This window comes from Platalea leucorodia (genome assembly GCF_965183815.1).
Source record: "Platalea leucorodia genome assembly, chromosome: 8".
Classification (NCBI taxonomy): domain Eukaryota; kingdom Metazoa; phylum Chordata; class Aves; order Pelecaniformes; family Threskiornithidae; genus Platalea; species Platalea leucorodia.
The window spans coordinates 12,953,072-12,975,467 of NC_138830.1; the positions used below are offsets into that span (position 1 = coordinate 12,953,072).

General features: G+C 48.9%; 1 protein-coding gene across 11 annotated transcripts in view; it reads left to right on the forward strand.

Moving 5' to 3' along the window:
* Positions 1 to 22,396, forward strand: part of LPP (LIM domain containing preferred translocation partner in lipoma) — a 351,697-nt gene that overhangs the window by 11,041 nt on the left and 318,260 nt on the right. For 8 of the 11 annotated variants that reach the window (XM_082320729.1, XM_082320724.1, XM_082320725.1 and 5 more), the window contains exon 2: positions 13,789 to 13,894. The gene's annotated coding sequence lies outside the window, so the exon portion shown is untranslated. Of the gene's footprint in view, positions 1 to 13,138; positions 13,218 to 13,788; positions 13,895 to 17,750; positions 17,852 to 22,396 lie in introns of those variants that run through there. The other 3 variants (XM_082320728.1, XM_082320732.1, XM_082320727.1) reach the window with 2 other exon arrangements.

The following is a 22,396-nucleotide window of genomic DNA, read 5'->3' on the forward strand; positions in this document are numbered from 1 at the left end:
ACATGCTCGGTTCCATCTGAAACCTACTTGGGCTCTTCCCCATCCTTCCTGGGGGGTTCATCTCATGGCTGTTTATCACCATGGTTTCTGAGCTGTGCAGGCTCGCTGTCTCATTCCTCAGCCCTTACTCACAGGAGGCCTGTGTGGGAGGGAGGGACACCCAAGAGAAATGTGAAACTTGATGCAAAGTCCTTTGCCATGAGGAATTTGGGTGGTTGATCTGCTGCAGCTTGGCCTCTGGGAGCCTGCTGGAGATCTGTGGGCTGAAAGTCTGTGATCTGCAGCCCTGGTGGGGCTCCAGAGAGTGGGATGGAGGTTTGAGGGAAGGTGGGTTTCTCCTGCAGAGGGTAACCCATTTGGGGGCTCCTGGTAGAGCTGCACTAGCCCGGCTTGTTAACAAAATTCAGTTGTGCAATTGGATAGGGTAAAGTAGAGGAGGGGAGCAGTATGACTCACTTAAATTAGCAGTGACCAAAAGTGGGCTGTAAGCTATAGGTGACACCTCATCCCTCCATCCTAGCTTCATACAGTAAAATCTGGCAGGGGAGATACAGCCATATGTGCAAATATAGTATGTGGGTTTGGGTCTTGGTCCAGCATTCACATCCATAAATAGGTCAGCCCCTTCCTTGCGATAGCATTTGTGTGCACTTTACAAACATGAACCAACTAATCCCAACAGATGTTTGGCAGCCTCCTGAGCCCACAAGGAAGTTAAATATCATTGCACTTTGCTAGAGAGATGCCCAGGATTCAAATAACACCTGCTGGAAGAGCCAGTCTGAGCTGGGGCATGTTCATGGCTGTGTGGGTTCAGCTTTGTAGAGCACCTGCTGCCGCTACGTTGGGCTGGTCTGAGCAAAGCAGCTTTCCCTGCCTTCAGCTATGCAAGGGCCAAGCTGTGCTTCCATTGAAATCAAAGACACCACTTTTTTTAGTTTTTGAGGGGGAATGGGATTTAGCTCTATGTTTGCACACTCATACTTTATTAAAATCCAGTTGAAAGGAGGGAGCCGTGGATTTTGCTTGCTGCCTGCGTTTGTCCGCATGCTGACGTGCCTGCCTCCTTGTCGATGGTGTGTGAAGGCATGATGCTCCGGGCTGGCCTGAATCTTTTGCTTGCCTCCCTCTCTTTCCCCAGTTGTGAACATTTAGTTGCAATCTCCATGATGCCTCTGAGGTCAAGCAGGTTATTTGGATGTGTGTTGCTGAAGCAGCAGTTTATTCTGGAGTTGTCTCTGGACTCTGCAGTTCACGATTCATGTCCTGGCTGTTCCTGCTCCATCCCATCATGAAGTGCAGCCCCAGCCAGCTGCCGCAGATAACACACTGAGGACCAGGGAACTCCACTGCAATAACTTTGCTTGTATGGAGTATTCGGAGATCTCGGATAATTAATGTCTTGCAGCCTTTTTTGTCAGGAGAGGTTTGCTCAGTGTTGTATGGGTCAGAAGCTGCCTGACGCTTTGCTTTCCCCTAAAAAAAAAAAAGGCTATTTGGCTAACTTTGCCAAAAGAAAACGAAGCTGTAGCATATCACAGAGGGAGTGAAGAGTAAGGAAGGCCTCTATATGTCACTGTAGCCTGCAAGGTCCGTATTTATCCTCTTAATGAAATTCAGCTGCACAAGGGGGAAAAACCAGGAATTGATCCTCTTCATATGGATCATTAGTGCCCCAACAGCCTGTCTGCAAAGAGCAACTGGGAACCAAAATGAGCTCCTGCTGCATCTAATTTTTTTTTTCCTGGGTCCTTTGAAAGGTGATTGGGATGCTTTAGACGCTTGCTTTCTTGCTCAAGCAGGGCTGAGGATTGTACTCATTTCTCCTGGCCTCTATTTTGTGCTCCGGCTTGATGGCTGTCCTGATTTTCAGGCATAGTTATAATTATAAGGCTGCTGAGTGGAGAGGGAGGCAGTGATAGGATAGTTCTGGATTACTAATAAATCAAGGACTTTCTTAGGTGTTTCCTCACTCGGATCTTTACCTGTCTCTGTTAAATACGGATGACAGCTCAGGATACCTGGGGGTGCTTCTGACTTCTCAGTTAAAGCTTCCTGAAAGTCTCCTCAGGGCACGGACCCCGCCAGCTTTTGCCGTTCAGCATCTCAAGGAGAAGTCTTGTGTGTCTTCTGCGATGACGGAGACTGTGGATCGCTCCTCCTCTCCCTCATCACTCTGAACCTGCTGCGGTTGCTCTGTGTGTGCCAAGTACGTGTATCTGACTCGCCCTGTGCTGCCGGCTGCTGCTGCCTGGCCTTTTTGTCTGCATTAGTTTAATTGAGTGAGGAGCTTGCAGGAGAAGCTATTCATTCCCCTGGTAACTGTGCTTGACAATCAGAAGTTATTCTGGGGGTGAAGGACCGGTGCAGATTTGTTTTCCTTGGCTGCAGATCTGTAGCCCCTAATAGTTTCTCACTCGTCTGAACTGAGGTTGACTTGCTTTGCCAGTAATTAAAAGCCAAAAGGATATGCAGTCCTCTCCAAAATAATTACCATCTTCAGTGAATGGAAGAAAACTCCACTTGCTTCCCGTTCGTTTCCAAACCCCTCTGTTTTGCTGTGTTACCCTTGCACTGGCCATGATGCGTGGGAGGGCCCCATCAGGGCCAGCAGCTCCATCCTGGTGCACGGGGGGGTTTGTGCTTGAATCCTTTCTCTGCTTTTGGACCAAAGGGTAAGTATAGGAAAAGCATGGACCCGTGAAAAATTTTATGAAACCTAGTAGTTGCATTTGGGAAGAAGGATGTGTTTTCTCGGTGGGAAGCCACTAAAGGTGACAGAGGCGAGTACGTGCACCCTGCCTGCAGGAGCACGTTTTTATCTTGACTTTTTATGGGCTAAAAAGCAACAACAAAAAAAGGTTTTGACTTTGCCTGTGCTCACTACTGGGAACCCTGGATGCAGCAGCTGGAGTTCCTAGATAGTTTGGTTTCTATCAGTAATTGGTTTCAGATACGCATTAACTTTGATTCACGCGTTGTTCTGGGCCTGGTGATGTAGTGGAAGGTGTCCTCTCTCCTCCCCGTTTGCTCGACCTGTGCTTTTGTCATGTTTCTGTCGCGACTGGGGCTGGGCCTGCAGCAGGAGGAGGACAGAAGGTGTCTCCCCTTCAGCTGGTCCTAAGTGTCCATGGAAACGTTCATGCTCCTGCAGTGCAAATCGGAGGGGCTGTCTGAAGTCACTACTGGGTTGAGGGCTGGAAGATGTCCAGTCCAAAGCGGTCAGGCTCCCTGGCAGTGAGGGCTGGAGCCCTGTGGATGCTGTTTGCTCTGTGCGTGCGAAGGCAGAAGCACATCTCTAGTCTTGCTACTTATCCTCACCATATCCTCATCCTCATCCTCACTCCGAGCGCCAGCTGGTGTAGGAGGAATAGCTGTCTGGGCAGCGGTCACCAGCTGAATGTATCTCCTCTCAAAGCAGTGGTACAGGGGTGGGCAGAAGTCTCCCAGGACCAGGTTCAGAGGCCTGGGCAGGATCAGCTCCATCCATCATGCTCCTTACGAGGATGTGCCTAACCTGCTGTTGGAGGTTGGTGATGGCAGCTGTGCCTGCTCACCTGCAATCCCCTCCTTTGCTTTGCTACCTTGGGTGCAGAAGCAGGTCATGTTCACTTTGCACAGGGAACGTTCGTTCCCAAAGTTGCTATGCTCAGCCGCAGGGCTTGCAAGGAGCAGCAAAGGGCCTGTTTCATGAGGCAGTATCTGGCTGTGCCCTTAGTAACAATTTTTTTTTTTAATGCAGATTGAGTCCCTTGTTTTAATTGACTAAGAATAAAGAACTTGAAGAGGGTATGAACCCACGACCTCGAGATAAATAGTTTCTTATTGAGTCCCCGAGCCCCTAAGCCGCCCCCTCTTCTGAGAGTAGCGTGGTTTAATCAAAGGTCAGAGGTTTTGTCGTCTTTGAGAGCTTCAGAAAAAGAGGGTGACGCGAGAGCAAGCTCTCCTCGGTCCTCCATGACTGCAGTCATTCTTGGCCTGTCAAGTTCCCATTGAGCTCGCTGTGTTTGTCCTCTGTTCCTGGATGATGGCTCTCTTGACCTTCTCTGGTCTCTGTGAATGCTGATAAAGGCCTGGTGATCAAGTCAGCTGTGTTTCTGCGGGTTGTAACTAGATATACAGTGGCTATGGGCAAATGGCTTATGTGAGGCTGCTGTGGGCCTCTGTGTGCAACGTGCAGATTTGCAGGCTTGATAGGACACAGTCTTCACTTGCCAGCTCTTCCCACGCAGCCTCGCACGTGTGTCTCCTGTTTCTAGGCTGAAGGCCAAGTGTGGTATCTCACACACCGCTGCGTGGTCAGTCTTGGTGAGTGTTGACTTGTGCATGGCCACTGCTGTCTGAGACATTGCAGTTGCTCACAGAGGTGCCCCCTCATTTTATTCTCCGTGTTTCCTTCTTGCGTGGTGACCAGGCGTGTGGCTGTACCTCTTGTGACAGGCGCAGTATCAGTCTGTCTTTCTCTTTGCTCCTCTCCTTCCTTCTTCCTGATTGCAGTCACTAACGCTCCTTGAGCCTGGCTGATGGCTGGCGTGGAGCTGGTCTTGCTTGCTTGCGTGTTGGGTGCTGGCTTCCTTGATGCTGTGCCAAGTCAGTCTTTGAAAATATCAGCTGGCACGTCCTGGAGAGATCTTTGTCTCCAAAAGCTTCTGCAGTTTCTTTCTGTTTTTCCCCGTCACCAAGCAAAAAAACCAACTAACCAACCAAACAAAAAACCCAAAAACCAACCAAAAAAACCCAAAAACCAACCAACCAAAAATCCCCAAAACCAAAACAGAAACACTTGGCTTAATAACATAAATGCTGGCTTCAGCGCTGGTGACAAAATTCCTGCTGACAAGCTCAGTATGGTAGGGTAGGAGTAGGCAAGGACAGGTACGATGGTGGTGTTACGCTGTTAGGTGCTCCTGTGAATCACACCAGTGAGGTGGAAGAAGGTCGAAAAGACCTTTCTTGGTCTCAAGTGTTTTGTACCTTCGGTGTGATGTTGCACCCACGCACCGTAGCTAATGTTTCAAGCAAATAGGTGTGTACTCTTCCAAAATACAGTGTTGGTGTAGCAGGCTGGAGGATATCGTGTGGCAAACCCTTGGAAAGAACACCGAGAATTAGTAGCCAAGAAAACTTTGTGCTGAGAAAACATCAGGTACATGGGGAAGAAGTGTGATCTCTTCCTGTGAGTACTGATGAGGTCCCGTAAGGGTGCTGAGGATGTTTAATGTTTAACTTTGCCATTCTGCAAACTAAAAGCCTCTTTCCACTGAGAAGCAGGAACGCAGCCAAAGTGAACCAAATCGTACAGGTCCAGGGTGCAGTTTTATAGTCACTGTTGGCGCTAGGCAAAAAAATAAAGGAAATGCAATGCAAGTCCAGTGTATGTACTTCTCCAGGCCATGATAAAATGGCACACAGGGTCTAAAGACTTGCTATCCTTAATTTTTAAGGAGAGGAAAGACGTGACAATACTTGCACTTACTGTGCTGAAAGAAGTGATGTGATAAATCACAATCCCCTTTTACAGGCAATTAATTAAGCTCCTTTGGGGGGAGGATAATCCGCAGAATTCCTGTGGAAGCCTGCATGGCTGGTTCTCCCGCACAAGGTAATGGAGGGATGTCCAAGCTCTGCTGCCTTCCCTTTACTTGAGCCCGAGCCCCAGCTGGGAGGACGGGAACATGTATAGGGCCGGGTGCTGGGCAAACGGCATGACGGCTGCATGCCTGTATTCCTTGTCCCCACTGCTGTCACCTCAAGGGGGATAAAGTCCCTCCCTGACATGTAGGGGAAGCGTGTGGAGCTGCGTGTCATCCCGCAGGCAGATTACCAGGTGGTTGTGCTGAGATAGATGGGCATTTGACAGCTATGCTGTGGGACAGCGTGTGCGCAGTCCTGCTGAGCCGGGGGATGAGGATCGCCTTTCCTTCCCGTTGTCATGCTGCTGTGTACACTGGAGACCCCCTCCCTCTCTTCATTTTAGTTATTGCCGGGCTGAGGCTCGCGCACCCCAGGGGTGGTGGCAATCATGTTCAGGTCTCCTTTGGGGGAGAAGAGGGGCAGCGGCTTTGCCATGAAGGTCCGGTGGCTCAGCGGGGTTAGGGGCAGCACAGAGCGCCCTCGCCATCGTCCCAGCCCGGGAGCAGGGGCTTTGCGGTGGCAGGCCAATTTCCCCATCACAGGGAGGAAAGTGTAAAGCATGGCCTGAAACATTGCCTCTGCTAATTTTTTTTTTTTTTTTATTCCCTTGGTGATAAGGACCAAATCAATGAGGATCCTGGCTTCCAGCTGAAGTTGGGGTAATTTAGGAAATAAACCAGCTTCTTAATGTATTTGCTGTATGTCTCAGTCTCCATCTATGATGGAAGTAATGGTACTTTCTTGTTCAGAAGGTGGATGCATCCAGAGGCATCTGTGGTCCTCCTAGTTTTGAAATGTAGTAAGAGCAGTTATTAGGGCTTGTCAGAATCGCTCCAGAATTTTTTATCTGTATTTGGTATAAATGGCTCCTTTCTCAAAATGGAGTTTTCTGCGGGAAGCATCAGCTTGCAACTCAGTTCTTGTTTTGTAAAGGGAAAAAAAGTTTAGGGCTTTTTTTTAATTCTGTTTGTAACAACATTTGTTGAAAACAAAAATGTTTTCATGAAAAGCAGTTGGTGGTGAGGCTGCTCCACTCTCTGCTGGCTGATTGCTATGCTTCCATGTTAACTTGGGCCTCTCTGCCCCATCAGGGCTTTTTCTGGTTTTGAAGGAATATACTTCCTTGGCCTCTCGATCCAGCTGTTTGGAAAGGGCAGCAGCTGCACTGAGAAAAATTTTTTTTTTTTTTAAATACAGGTGTTCGAGGCCCCTTGTCGCTCATCCCATCTGAAGGTACTTGTTCCAAAGCTGAAAGTGGGGCAGTTTGCTATTAAGGTATAAAAATGAAAGATGACATCTAATGCTCGGTCATCCTTGGAGATGGGGGGAAGGAGGTGACAGGCATTTCTAAACCAGAGAGGTTTACTGGTCCTGGCTGATTGTGCTTTTTTTTGAACATCATGATGGATGCTAACACTTTCAAAAATACTCAGCCTGACCAAGTGGGCATGGGAGTGGGGAATCCAGTTGATTGCCAGGTATTTGTTGCTATTTTCAAATGATCTGGCCAAAACTGGATAAAATGGAAGCCTTGAACACAAAGGCTATCTGGTCATGCAGGCTCGAAGTTTTAAAAGTTTCATTTACAAATGGTTTTAAGATGATAGATAAGAGAGCCCGCGATGGTACTAAGGGTTTCGTTCTGGTGGCACCCAAGCAAGCCAGGGAGAAGGTGACCTTTGCCTTCAGATTTTGGCCATTTAAAGCCAAAATGGTTAAATGAACATTGTCCTTTAAAATAAAACTTTATTAAAAAACCCCTTAGATTTGAACAAATGTGCACAAAAATGCCATCTCTGCTGTAGAAGACTTCGACTGAAGGGTGGACTGCTGAAGAGCCTGGGCTGGGAGCGGGGAGAGCCAAGTGCCTTCCTGACCCCCACGCCTTGGGGCACAGCACTTCTCCTCTGCTCCCTTGTGCTCTTGGTCGCTGTTGGTCTGCTTTTCTTGACCAAGCATCTTAACGACGTGGGAGGCGTGTTAGGGCAGCATTCTAGTGGTGCTGCCTGGTGAGGATGGCCATTTCTCGGGGGGGGGGGAACTGCATTTTTTTTGGTTTTGAAATGCAAAACATTATCCTTTATTTGAAACCTAGGCTCTGGGATGCTCTGGTACTGCATGAGAACTTGAAAGCGAAATCAATTATCCTTCTTTGATCATGAAGCTGGGGTGCATTCGAGTGAGAAAGTGAAACTGCCCCCCTCGTGCTTGAGGTCTCTCTGACCAGGCTTAGTGAAATGCAGACAGCAAACGGGGTGGGGGGAGGGAAAAAAAAAAAAATCAATGAGGCTGTTCTGAAAATCTTCCACTTCCAGTAGACTGAGGGAGTGTGAACAGCATGAGACTGGTAGCCTGTGCTTGAAAATACAGGATCCAATCCTGGTGTCAATTACAGACACGTAAATCACAGGCAGCGCTGCTGGCAGTGACGGGAAGCTGCTGAAAGGTCGCTCCAGCATGGTACCCACAGCCTTTCTGGCATAGATGTGCTCATTCCTCTCGTTCCTTAGCCACCCTTCTTTTCTAGCTGTCCTCGTGCATTTAAAATAACAGGGGTGCGACATGGCTGGTCCTGATGATGGGTTGGTCCCCAACCATCGCCCAGTGGCTCCAGCTGAGAGCCAGTGGGGTGGCTTCTGGCTGCCGTAGGTAGAGATGTCCTGCAGCTTCCTCGGCCACTTCTTAAATCTGTCCTGCCCAAAATAATTTTTTTGTTTGTTATAATACAGCAGTCTCCATCCAGGAAAGCTGGATGCCATCCCTTTGGTGCAAGCTGCATCTCATCCGTTTAGTGCTGCCATTCCACTGGAGTGGTCTCTCCTTCTTCCCCCTACTCTCCTGCTCCTTTTTTTCCCCCTCTTGTTTTAGTCTCATTTTATGAACCTCAGGACAAACCTGAAAATCAAGCGTGACAGCAAAGATAAAAATGAGTCCCCTGGCCCCAAAGCCAGGTGTGCTGCTGCTGCAGGACCCCGGGGCTCCCATAGGGCAATGCTGTAATGCCAGGCTCTGCGCCCTGCAGCGTGCAGGGGCTGCCAGCAAGTTTGCTCTTTTATGGGAGCTAATTTTCCCCATCAGAGCTGACAGTCTGTGCTGCAGCCGGCATCAGCCTTCCTCCAGCGCGATGGCTGGACCAGGAGTTCGGAAGCGATAAGTCCCATTATGGCCAATTTTGACACATGGGGTTGCGGCAGATTTAAAAGCAGCTCCGTGCTGAGTATACTAAAGGAGGGGTGTGTGCTTCCTTGCAGATCAAAACTCGCCATTCGCATAGTTGCTGCTTTACACCGACACAGGATCTGGCCTCCCAAATGGCAGCAGCCAGGCGTATTAGCTGTTGCTGTTTGTATGGATGACTCTCTGAGCAGGTGCCGCTGCTGGCAGCAGAGCGGAGGAAACACGTCTCCAGCTTTTGTTATCTTGCGTGATCTTTTTATTAGATGACTTCAGCAGTGTACTTTTGAATTGAGCAGTTTAATTTTAATAAATGAAACCTGAGAAGCACAGAAGCAAACATTGAAAGCTGTTAGTCAGAGCCAGATCCTGCAGGCATCATTGTCCCGGGATAGCAAGATCAGTCCGTGTCTCTGGGTGGCTGTGTTCAAGTGCAAAGCTACCCATGCATATAAGCTGAATTTTAGGTCAGGGTTGGACTCTGAATTGAGTTTTGCATGCAAGGGGTCTGATTTTCTGATGTGTGAGGATGTGGAGGCCTCAGACGGCTCCCTCAGCGCTGGTGGTGGCCAGCACGGCTGAGGAGCAGGGCTCCCGCAGTGGAGGAGATTACGTGAGATTTCTGAGTTTGGGGACTTTGGCCAGCAAATAACAAATATATTGGCACAGCATGGGAAAGACTTAAAAATACATATGTCAGAATGGGGCAGGCTTTTAAGTGTGTTTCATTTGAAGTGAAAAGGTCAGATTGAATAGGGTTGTTGTCTGGGGACCTGTACGTGCACCTGCCAATCATACAGGGGGGGACCTGTGTCAGTTCGTGCTGATGGCTGACTCGCTGGGAGCTTGTCTGCGCTTAAAAATTGATGACTGGAACGGTTAAAATGACAATTTTCCTTGTGGCGGTCAGGCTGAGCCATCTGCTCCATGAAGGAACGGCAACAAAGGATCTAAGCGCAAGGCAGCTTTATCCTGGTTCAACTGGTGTTTGTGCTTCGGCTTCTACAAGTATAGCCATACTGATTTAAAAAAATAATAAATAATAAACTAAGGTCTGAATATTGGTAAGACTTACTTTCAAGTGTAAACGAGATTTAAAAGTGAATGCAACTTTTGAGCAGTCAGAAAAACAGACACCGTTCAGCCAGGCGGTTATGCGAGACGTGTAATTAGCACTTGCTGAAATTATTTTCACAGGTAAGGTTTTCTTTTAAAGGGATTGGGGAGTCTGGTTACTTCAATTTTGAAGTAGCCACTGTAAAGTTGTGCTAGGGATGCCCGTTTTCCTGAAAGTGCTGACGGCACTTCTCTGAACCTTGTGCTTCTTGCAGAGGTTTTAAACTGTGCATTTCTGAAAAATCTGAACAGTATGAGAAAACTCAAACCATACCAGAGGATTGATATTTAAATTCAGGCATTATAAACTGCTGCTTTTAGATTTAAATCTGCAAACAGGAAACCTTGCTTTCCATACTCTACTTATGCGTTACATTTATATTGCCTTTTTTTTTCTTGAGAAGTGTTGATTCTTACTGTTGATACTACAGCATCAGTATTATCAGACAGTGAGTGAACGGACTGTTTTGATCATCATGTCTTTAAGGATTTCAGAGTTCATAGATCTCAGCCTCTCACTTTATTTTCCTTTCAGCTTGGGGTGGCTTTTTAAACTTCTAATCACTTTCTCAGCTTTTTATGAGCTGTACCTTAAATTTAACTAGTTGGAAGGAACAAACAAAGAAAACTATCTTTTGCGGAAGATGTGCTCTTTTGGTAAATTTGTGCTCCAGTAGTTTGTTCAGGGACTCTACTGAGTGCTTTAACTGTGATAGCAGATTCCTACTGTTTGGGCATTTGCTTTAAATTACTTTTAAATGATAAATTGCCTATTGAAATGGTGCATAAAAATAAGTGGTCTGTATTGTGCTAAGCATAAAAATGAAGATGCAGATGTGGACATGTAGGTGTATACAGACTCCGAAGTCTTGGCCACTGTAACAGGTGATCTGGAGGCAAGAGAGTCATACTGAGTTATGCCAGATGGGAGCTTGACAGTGTAAAGCTGTGTTACTAAAGAGACTTTCCTGCTGTTCTCTCTTGCAGGACTGTGATAGAAAGCTGGGATTTCTTGTTGCAAGATGAAAGTCAGAATTAGCTGTGCACAGACCACTGAGCATCTGTTGCGGTGGCTCTGAACTAGGAGGACCTCAGTTTTGTAGAGCTAAAAGCCTGCCTGTTGTTACTATTTCTGTTGTAAAAGCACCTGGATATTTGCTGTAAAGGTTGTTGGGGGATGTATGAAACCCTCAGGTGGCTCCTTACGGACAGTCTTTGCATGTATTTTTTTGGGGACTTCAGTCGGGGAAAGACTTGTGCTGGAATCGATGGCAGTGATTTGGGTATGTCTGTGCTGTGCACTTGTTTGTCTTTCCCTACCTGAGCCAAAGCAGGAATGAGTGTGACTGCGAGGGGCAGACCCGTTTTCTGGGACTTGTTGCTGTCTCTCAAGATCTGTATCTCTTGCCTGCTTCCCCAGCAGAGCTGGCCTGGTTAAGGCATTCCTTTGCTAAGCCGCTGTATAGTCCTCTCTGGTGCGAGGCTCTTGGGGGTGCTCCTTGCTGAGGGGTGTGTACAGGTAACTGAGAAGAGGGACTTTGCGGAGAGGAGCTCTGCTGATCTTGGGGTTTGGGGGCCTTGAGTCTTGAGAAATGCTTGTCGGCAAGAAATGCTTGTTGAGACCATGTCTTGAAGATGTCTGATCTCTGGCGGCATCATGGCTTGATGACTTGTGTTGCAGCAGATGTGCAGCTCTTCTGGCATCTTGGGTCTGTCCTCTACATCTGTATTCTGGGTGTTTCTGCACTCAGAGACCCAAACTGACTTTTGTAGCCTTTTACTAAAGAAATGTGGTCACAAATGGAGTAACTTGACAGGCTGGCTCAGGTGGATATTGCTGTGACCAGCCAGGCTGTCCCTGTCCTGCCCGGCTGTGGATGTGTGGCCAGGAGGGAGTGCGTGCCTGGGCATCAGTGGGTTGCTGCCCCTCTGGGACCATGCTGGGCCCCACTTGCTGCTGAGGGGGGTGGTTTCACAGCAGGCTTCAGCTGGGTGGCTTGGGTAGGGCACATGGGGTCCCGCTCACCTTGCTGCAGGAACCCCAGTCACAAGGTGACAGGATCAGCTGGCATGGGAAGTAAAGCCAGACAGATGCTGTTCAACTAGCCAAGTCTGCTGGGTCCTATAACTGATCTTGTAAACATTTCTTGAGTTAAACCTGGTGAAAGACAAGCCCAAGCCAAGATCTTTTAAACACAGGTTGGGTCCCAAGAAATATTGTCTTACCTGGAGCTCCCGGAGGTGCTGTTGTGGGTTGAATTGAAACGGTGTTGGAACCAGAGGGGAATGTTGTTGTCTTCTGCCTTTGCAGATAAGACTGAAGGGCATTTTGCCAGGAGCCTGTGGGAAGGACCTAAATTGTATATAACTCTATATCATTTTAAAATGAAAAGTAAACATGCACAACCATAATATTTGCTTGTACTTGTCTCCTCCTTGATGGATGGAGAGAAATTGCTCTTTGGCTGAGTTCATCAGCAATAAAACCCTGCAGTTAACTCATCTTCATCCCAAGCCTACAGTGAGTGGGAGAGGCCTTTTCAGTCTCTGGTTGAATTTGTCCTTGTCACACCTGAGGGGAGCGCTGAGGGTCCTGGGGAACTTTTATATCTGCCCAGCCCTGTGGGGAATCAGGGCACGGTGCCACTGCAGGGACTGTGGGACTGAGGCGGGGAGGTGCCTCCTGGATCAGGGTGGACCTCATCATGCTCTTGTGGTGTTGGTGCAATGGAGATCTACCACCACTTGGGAGAGGCAAGAGTCCTGTCTCTCTCCTGGCTGCTGTAGCCTCAGGCATGGCGTGGGGGACAAGGGGTGCTGACGTAGGCAGGAAGCTGTCCCACCAGGTGACAGGGACAAGGGACCTGGACTGTGAGCCACCAGCACTCTTTTGCATTTTGCTGCACGTTGGTTGTAGACTCACGCTCACGTTGTAGGCTCACGTGCACCCTCATGGGCAGCACAGGTACAACAAACGCGAGCCTGAACTGAGCATTTCCATCACAGCAGCAAATAGCAGTAACTTTCTCTGCTGAGTGGTGATGACAAAGCAAGCCTGTGCTTGTCACGAGCAGAGATAGGGCCGTCAGGGCAACCAGGATGTGGCCGGGGCGGGATGCTGGCCATGGGCTGGCCGGGGGCAGGAAGGAGCGTGTGATGCAGATGCCGCCTATCTCCGTGGGATGCACCCGGCGGTGTGTCCTGGCAGTGCCACATGCAAGACGCCGGTTGCGTGGCCTGGCTGTCCCCTCTGCTCTGCCTTCGTGTTCTGCAGAGGGGAAAAACGGCACCAGGTCGGTCACTTCAAGAAAGGGTTGTGTCTGCTTTGCAGCTACAGGAAAGAGTGAGGCAGTTTCCAATGCGAACTGGGCAGAGCTCCTCAGAGAAAAGGCTGTGCTGAGGTGGAGAATGGGGTGAACTGGATGGCAGCGGTAGCTCTGCTTGTGGTACTGGTAAACCCCATGAGCTTCAAACTGAATTAAATGATGCCTCCTGGCTCCCTTGCTGTGCCTGTGGCCCTAGAGATGAGCAATGAATTCACCCTGTTCTCTCATTTTATGCCTCGTTTTATGTCTCCTTTTACCCTCCGCCCTTCCCAGGGGCATTAAAGGAGCTGTGGCTTGAGGAGGTGCAAGTTGTTGACCAAGCTGTGGCAGCTGACAGCCGGTGCTGGTTGTTGGCCCAGTTTGAGGTGGTGATGTTCGCTTTTGGGGTCCAGGAGTATGGAGGCTTCTGCCTAAGAAAGCTGGGGAGGAAAACGCTGCATTTCCCAGAAGTTGTGTGGGTTAAACTGCAAGTTTTAGAGACAAGCCGTTGGGAGGCTCATCCGGCGTGCATCACACGGGTATCTCTCTCTCTTTGCAGGGCTGGGAAAGAAACCCAAAGTCGTGACTCCAGGGGAGCCCTGCGTGTCTCCAAAAGCCCCGCTCTGAGTTCGTCCCACCAGCAAGGCTGTGCAGTGTGAGAACGGGTACGTAAACACATTTCACAGGCGTGAGGGGCAACTTCTCAGAAGGATTTGTGGCTTTTCTGACAGTAGCACCTTGGTCAGGGTTCTCTGCAAGTCCTCTCCTAATGGAGTGTGGGGGGGGTGGGATCACTGGAAAATACAAGACAAACTGGTGGTTCCCTGGTGGTGCTTGCACCCGGAGGCTTTGGTGGGGAAGGGCTCGGCAGCAGAGAGAAGCTGTGGGTGTTCAGAAGTAATCCTGGACTATGGTGCTGAGGCTTTAGGCATGCCCTGTCGAGCGGTGTGTTGTGTGACAGCACGCACGGATAGGTGATGGGGGTAATGACAAATGCACGCATGAGAAATGCACATACATACGTATATATATATACACACAGGCTGTACAAATCTAGGCACATGGAAACAAAGATGCGCAATGCATATATAGTATATACTATACGGTGGCGTATGAGAGCTTGGGGGTGTATATACCAAATGTCTGTATATACTATATATGGCGATAAAAGAATGCATATGCATTCATGTTCTCTTTTTTCTTTTTCTGTCTCTTCTGTCTTTCTGTGGAACTGTTGCAAAACTACCAGATTCAGCCTCCTGGGGAGCCTTTCTGGCCAAGATTTTACAAGCCAGCACCTGCTTTGCCTGCCTGACTTCTTTCTATATTTACTCCTCTGCACCCGGTTTTTGCCTTTGCCTGCAAAGTGGAACTGTCACAAACAGTTGTGCTAACTTTTGGCTGCACAGGACTTCAGTTTGCAAGTCCCAAGTCTGCTTTTGTGCATGATGGGGGAGGAGGCATATGTGTGCGTAGTTGTGCATGTGTGTATGAGCATCCCTGGTCCTTGCTGTCTGCATTACGTGGTCTGTGTTCCTGTGATGCTGCGGCAGTCCCTGTGTTCTGTGTGCCACACAAGTTGTTCTGTCTGCCCCTTCAAGGCATTTTTATGAATCAAATACTCAGTCGTCCTGCTTATGTAATGTCATTTAAATGAAATTAGTCACGCCTGACCTGGTGGCCGATTGATAACGATCTGTACTGCTGTGCAGGAGGCTTGGATTGGATTTTATTCCCCCCACCAAGCTTTTACTTTCCAGGGTTAGGACTATGGCATGGAGAGGGACTTGCGGTGCCACATAGCAAGGAGCTCCTGGTTAGGCTGTGGTCGGACCACGGATGTGTCCATCCCTCTGGTTTCTTTCCTCTGTTGTTTGGGGTGGAAGGTGCTCTAAAGCAGAGACACTGAATGCCAGCTGGTGCTTAGGTACCACTGTTTAAAGTGAGCACAGTAGCAAGGAAGAGGGTATAATCCCATTTCAGCTGGGTAACTGAGGGGAGATCCTCATGTTGTCCTGGGAAATGCGAGTCTGGGGGAATAGCTGTGTGATGGGTCTCCAGTCCACAAATGCTGCTTGGAGGAGATGCACACTTGTTCCCGGTCCGATGGGTACGACTTGTGCTTATTGAAAAGCAGTGCTGGGCTGCCTGCCAGGAGCCGGCAACTGGCTTGTCCTTGTGTGCTCAGGCCCCTGTCCTCCCAGCCCCTCTAACAGCTATATTAATTTCTGGCATGGGAGTCCCTCTAAGGTCACAAAGCCGTTAGTCCCAGGTTTCAACCCCAGGAGCCATAAAATACCCTGCCTGACCCCTGTGCAGAGGCAGCATGGGCAGCCCGCGTTCCCCTGGGTTGCATTTCCATGTCCCCACGGCATGTGCCACTGCAGCCTGCATTCCTCTCCAGTTCGGTAAGCCCTTTGCCTCTCGAGCTGACACAGCTAATATTTCCCCCGCTGGCAGGGCAGGCGAGGTAGTGGCATTTAACTGTTAAGGAGAACCTCGATCTGTTTGTGCTGTGGGAGCCCGGAGCAGTAAGGGCTGGTGCATGCCTGGGACGGGGGTTTCTGCTGTTTCAGGTGCTGCTCCTCCATGCTTTTGTTCCCTTCCTTGACTGACATTATTCCCTACTTCATCCTGCTGTTTGTCCTTGCAAAAAGCAATGCCTTGTCAAGGAGCTGGAAAACTGAGTCAGAGTTATAAAACCTGCACCTACCTGACCCTTCTTAGCCTGGTTTTGGAGCATCTTGTAGCACCATGACTACAGTGCTCAGAATGTCTCCATTTCTGACCATGGAAAACGCTCCTGGTGACCTGGCTGCTGTCTGGGGCACATGGCTCTGGGGGAGGTTTTAGTGGGTTTCTAGAAAAATAGAGAGCTAGTCCCAGCGTGCATTGCATTGGTGTTGCCCTGGTGTACCACTTAGTGCCACTTGTACTGTTGGCTCTTTAAAACTGCCTTTATAACTACCAGTGTAATGGAGATGTGCTGGTGCTGCCTTGCAAGGTTTATTTTTTGCAGCGGTAGTGATGGACTGCTAAGTTAAATGTCATTCTTATTCAGAAAGGCAGAAAGCTTTGTTTTCTTCTAAAGCAAAGGTTTACATGTTTTCTGTCACCTGTGGTATCAGGGGCTAAGCTTGTGCTGTCACGGGCCCCTGACCTCTGCCTAGTTATTGGAGGTAACTGTACAGCCTCTGTCACTGCAGGATTTCGGCTCCTCCCGAAGCCTGTGCTTCAGTACCAGTGAAAGCCAGATATATTATAATGTCGCTTTTTTACAGTTTGTTTTGGCCATACATGGGCAGAGTCAGCTCTGGAATTCCTTCCCTATAAATTCAATAGCATCTTGTGGGTGGTGCTGGGGAATCACTCTGGTCTGGTTGGATCGCCTAGGCAGCCTGTTCCCCTTGAAAACATCCTGATTTGCACATTCCTGAGAGGCTGCCTGCTCCTGGAGCTGATGGCTGCAGCTACCAGGAGGCTGTCGGTCCCATGCTGGCAAGCGTAGTCACCTCCCTGCTGCGTTGGCTGTTGCAGCTGAGGAGCGATGCCCGTGGGAGCGGTGGCATAGGTATATTGCTCCTGTGTGCAGGCAGGACAGTTGTGCCCTCTAAGTGTAACTGTTCTGCCTCCTAAATTTGCTGTATGGGCTTGAGCATTGACCTTCAAGCCCCTCTCCCAGCGGTGGGGAGGCTGGGTGCTGCCCCTGTTCCTGCCTGCCACGGGATGCTGTGTTGTGTGTCCCAGCAGGGATCGAGGGGTGCTGCCATCTTGGAGCTCCTTGTCCCTGCAGGGAGATCTTGCTTTGTCCAAGCAGCATGTTCCTTTCCCCAGAGCTGTGTTTTTTCTTTTTGTAAAGCAAAATCAAATAACATGCTTTTTGCAAAGCACCAGCTGGATGAGTCGGCCAGGGAATCTTTCCCTGCCCCAGGTGAGCAGCCGGTGTGGGACCTGGCAGCAGGACCTCTCTAGTGGGACTGATTGTTGAGCCTTGCATTTTCTGGCACCTAGCTGGTGTCGCTACAAACACAGCCTGAATTTGCCTATTTGCCTTTGAAGTGCACTCCAAAAAATAGTTCTTGGAGGTTTTCTGCTGATGAGTTGAGGGGATAAGAGGGAGGTTTGCTGTAGGGGATGAGGGGCGACAGCTCCTGTGCATCTCCCCGTGCGTTCCTGGGAGGGGATAGAGATGCAGTGTCAGCCTCCGAGCCAGGAGCCACCAAAGCGCAGGTCAAGACAGCGACACATGGCCCCGTGTCCTGGCTGTGTGTGGGCTGGTGACAGTGATGTGTTCAGCTCAGGCTCCAGAGGGACAAGTCATCCCCGTAGCAAAGCCAGGGAGAGAAGGGTGATTTTTTTTTGACATCCTTTGGAGTTTTGATCTCCATATTTGGAAATGTTTACCCATTGCTCTGATCTATTGCAAGGGAGGGGAGGTGACTCAGGGTCTGGTGGAAGCAGGATTTGAATTCCTGTAGTAAGGTTTTTTTTTTTTTCTCCCCCCCTTTCTTGTTTTGGAAGCTTGTTGTGGTCAGTTTTCAGTTCTCTCTTGCTCCTGGACCTTGTTCCAAATTTGATCTGCTCGAGAGGGAAGTGTGTTAGCGGAGCTTCCCTGGATGCTGGTAAGTGCATCATTGCTGCTTTAGCAAGCAACTTAGGATTTTTTTGTTTTGTTTAGTCAGATGGATTGCATCAAAGCGTGTGCATTGCTGGTGGAGGCAGGCATGTGGATCGCCAGTCAACAGCAAGGGACCCAATGAAACCTTCTGTAGCAGGGAAAGTTGGCTTAGTGGATTGGTCTCAAAGGCAAAATGTTTCTTCAGGCCTAGGTATAAAGATAATTTAAGCCAACTCCCATTCAGTCACGCTCCTCCTTTTAGTTTCACTGGTTAATGCAGCAAGGCAGCAGAGCACTGTAGAGTTAAACGAGTATATGTGCATGTGGTCAGCAAGTAAAATATAGCTTAGGTATGATTTCTGTCTCCTAAGCAAGAGCGTGTGTTAAAAAGGCTGCATAACGTATGGATATATTTCTCTCAAATGTTAATATTTAACTCTGTTAAATATTTGTTAGGGACCTGAAGAAGTTTAACTGCTGTTACTGGATGAAGGTTCGGTGTCTGGTTTTTCCTGTTATTCTTTATTTTTCCTTAGTGTGAAGTTTTTAATCTGTTTGGTATTGCAGCTGGCTGCTTCTCTTCCCCCCCGTCCTTCTTTCTTTTTCCTGAAAGGAAACTGCAGTTCATCCAGACGGTCAGGGGTGTGGGGGGACCTGGAAGATGCTTGGCTTCCTGTTTTATTCATGGCAGCTAAAACCGTGATGGGGAATCTGGAGCGGAGATCCACCGTCCCGCATTCCTCTTGTCATTTGGAGCATGTAACACGTATAGAGTGCTTTTAACACTGCGCCGGGGGTTGCGTAGCAGCCAGTCCTGTGCCTCAGACAGAAAGCACTGCGCTTTGCCCTTTTACTTGGGAAGGGGCATTGGTGAAACACGGTTTATAGTTCCTACTTCTGGTTAGTGATGCCTGTATCTTCTTGGCTAACTGGTATTTTTAGGGTGATTCAAACCTGTTGTTATCATATGCTTTTTTTATCAGACCTTTGTTAGAAAGTTAAATCTCTTGTTGGTTTTCTTTTGCCCTTTTAAATAGGGATTAATACTCAGTGTGAGGCTTGGTTTTCCAGAGATGTGGATTTGCAGCAGGTCCTTGGGGTGTGAGACCGGCTCGATTGTCCTGGGCAGGGAAAGATACCTGGCTTAGTTTGCACGAGGATGAGAGGCAAGCTGAAAAGCACTCAGCCACGAAAGGTGATGAAGGGACTGCTGGAGTGTATTCCTGTGGATAGGATGTGTTGGGAGTTTGCAGACTTGAGCTGCATTTTAATCCTTGTTGTTTCAACAAGCTACTTGGATTACTGCAGGTTTTGGGATCAGGGCCCTGCTGGGCTGGGCTTGGTAGTGGTGCAAAGGAAAGAACTGCTGTCCTAAAGACTGTACAGCCTGGACAGACAGTGTACGTGATGGGTTGGAAAACAGGGCACCGGGGAGGCATATGGAGCTGTTGCAGCACGCGAAGCCTCAGCCCATCAACTCTCCAAAGAACCACCCATTCTCCGTCACGTGTGGTGGTGCAAAGCCTTGGAGGGCAGCAAGCCGGCAGTCTGTGTTGCTCCTCGTGCGCTGTGCTTTGCCTTTGCATGCGTGGCCCTGCGTGACGGGCGATGCCTCCTCCCCACGCAGTGCTTCCCCTGCTCGGTCGTGCCCTGGATCAGCCTCTGCTTCTGGTGGCACTTGGATGCGGTGTGTCCAGGCTTCGCCAGCTGCTTGTGGTCAAGCTTGGTGTTTCGGGGAGATCATGGCAGTACTGGAAATGATGATGTTCTGTTCCCCTTGCAGTTTTCCCCCTTTTCTGCTCGCCAGGACAGGCTGCTTCTTGGAAGACAAGGACGAGCAGTGCCTGGGTGCCATAACCCGGGGCTCAGGGCAGTGCTACTCTGGCATGCCGGGAGAAGCACCTTGGGGCCCTTAATCTTCATGTGCTGATCCTTCTCTGTGCAGCATCTCATCGCCATGAGGACATGACTTTAGAGCTGGATGGACTGTGAAGGATGACCTCCCCAAGTGCCGCCTGTGTCGCCCCTGATGGGTGCTGGGCAGGGCTGGGGGAGCTCAGGAGGCTGGAGGATGCCTACAGCTGGGACCGCAGGCTGCCAGGTCTCTCTGCCTGGTAGTTCTCCAGCACCCAGGCAGGTCCAGTGATCACTGATGCTAACCAGGATCCACAGCGGATTTTCTTCTGCTCCAGGAACAGAGCCACTAAGGGCTGACCTGTAAATTAATACAGGTGTCTAAAGATTTTTTTTTTTTCCTCCTGCAGCCTGGCACCCTGTAAACACTCAACTCTGAGAAGCCTTCCATGGTGCTGCACCTCGAGCATGCTCAAAGAGCTCCATGCCTGCCTTTCTTAGGCATCTCTCAATCACTTCTAATGACGTATTAAGCGCAGAGGATTTACTTTAGCTCCCATGTAAGGAGGATTGGTTCACAACCCATCCTTCATCCTGGCTGTTGCACTGATCGATCCAGGGCCGGCACCACACAGGACATGGTGACATGGCGACACCGTCACTGTGCGACTCGGGTGCTGTGAGGGATTTAGCATGCACTAAGGGCTGGGTGTACATGCCCCACAGCAGGTAAGCTGCCCCAGATAGCATGGGGCTAGCACAGGTGGGCATGGAGGGGATGAAGGCGAGACAAGATTATGAGCCTAGATGGCTCTGTACGTCTGATACTTTGCATTTCTGTAGGCAAAGGTTTCAGAGCCCTTAAACAGTAACCTGTGCCCACAGGCTGAGGAAAGCTGTATTATCCCGGCGTGCAGGTGTAGAAACTGAGGCACTGTGTGGCAAATTTGTGAGAAGTGCAAATCTCTGGATTCCATGTGATGGTTCACACTCAGCTCCTGCAGACAGGCGGGCGCTTTGCGGCCTTGTGCCCAGTGGTACTGTGAAACCCATCTCTCTTAATCTAATAAAGTCATACTTTTCTGAGCACTAAATATTTCCGCATCGGTTGTTCAAAGGTAAACCAAGTTGTATTGAGTATTTCATACAGTTGATATATGTTGCTGGTGTGTGATATGATCCCAACATGTATTGTCACTTTAGGAATTTCCAGATAGCACCTTTCCTAATCGTACCACTGCTCCTTCCTAAGATCTGAGCAGAGTGCAGGCTTTTAAGAAATGTCTGTTGTTATTAGCTTTATAATACACATTCTTGTGTAACAGCTGTTGCAAGCAGCAGGAGGTCTTACTTGCAGCCCAGTTCTTCAGTCAACTTTGCAGGGGGGAATTTGCTCCTGTGAACTACGTATTTGCATTTGGGATGAGATCTCCCAAATGAGAAAAACTTGTTTGCCTCCAGTGAGCGTGTCGATTCAAGGACTAGCGTGCCCGGGAGGAGGAAACAAGTTGCTCTTGTTGCTTTACCACTGTCTTCTAATAGTTAACTGTGCTTATTGCTTTACATGGGGGGGATGACTACGTTTTAAAGAAACATCAGGTTTCGAAAGCCTGGCTGCCTGCGGTGGGGAGGAAAGAAGTCCTTGTGCTGTGCTGTCTCACACCCCTACTGTGAAAATATCACAGGGATGAGTTCCAGCGGAGCTGCCCATTTTTGGCAGCCACTTCCCTCCTACATCCTTTTTCTTCAGGTAAATCCCTCTTCAACTCCGTTAGCCGTTCCCCTTTCCTCCCTGAAAAGTCATTATCACCCCTTGAAATTAAGGAAAAGACAGGAGGAGGGAATAAATGGATGTTAAGAAGTAGAAAACAATCAATTAAATAGTACATAGCATGTAATTTTCCTTGGAAACTTACCATGAAATTGAGGAGCACTTTAACAACTAGTAATTTAAATTGCATTTGAACACTGCTAATGGGTTGTTTGCATGGGAATTTCGGTCATTTCACAGCGGGTCGTTGTCTTTAGTACCCCTTCATTCAGTTTAAAAATAAATAAATAAATCTCATAATGAGGAAGGTGCTGTAGACAACTGGTCCAACTGTTGCTAGTAAAAGGTTGTACCAAAACAGGGCATTTGCAAGGCCCTGTTACATTCAGAGCCATTTATATCCTCAGCATCAGCTCTTCCAGTGTTAAATTCATGGGAATTTGGTGCTTTTTATCTAAAAAAGCTTGTTATTGCTAAAAGGTAGGAAAATAACATTATGCCCATTGCACTCACAAACACGATGGAGGTGGCGTGGCTGAAGAGGCTTCTCCAGGCTCACGGGGTTGAGGTTTGCAGCCATGGGACCAACCTGGGAACACAGCCCATGGCTCCGTCTTTATCATCTCGAACGAATCATAACAACATTTGGGATCTGATCCTGGCTTGCTCTATCCGAAGAGGATCAACAGAGAGGTGCTGATCAGCTGTAGCTGTGGGGTATTTTTACTTAACTTATTAGTCTTGTTTTTCCAGTGTTTAATGCTCTCCTCCGCCACAGTTTTACTTACAAAATGCCAGCGATTTTCAGCAAAAGGCAATATCAGCCTAATTGTGTGCTATTTTGCCACTGATTGCACTGGGAACAGACTCTATAGGAAGGCAAACGCAAGTTACTTGTCGCCTGTTGCTGAATGAACATCCCAT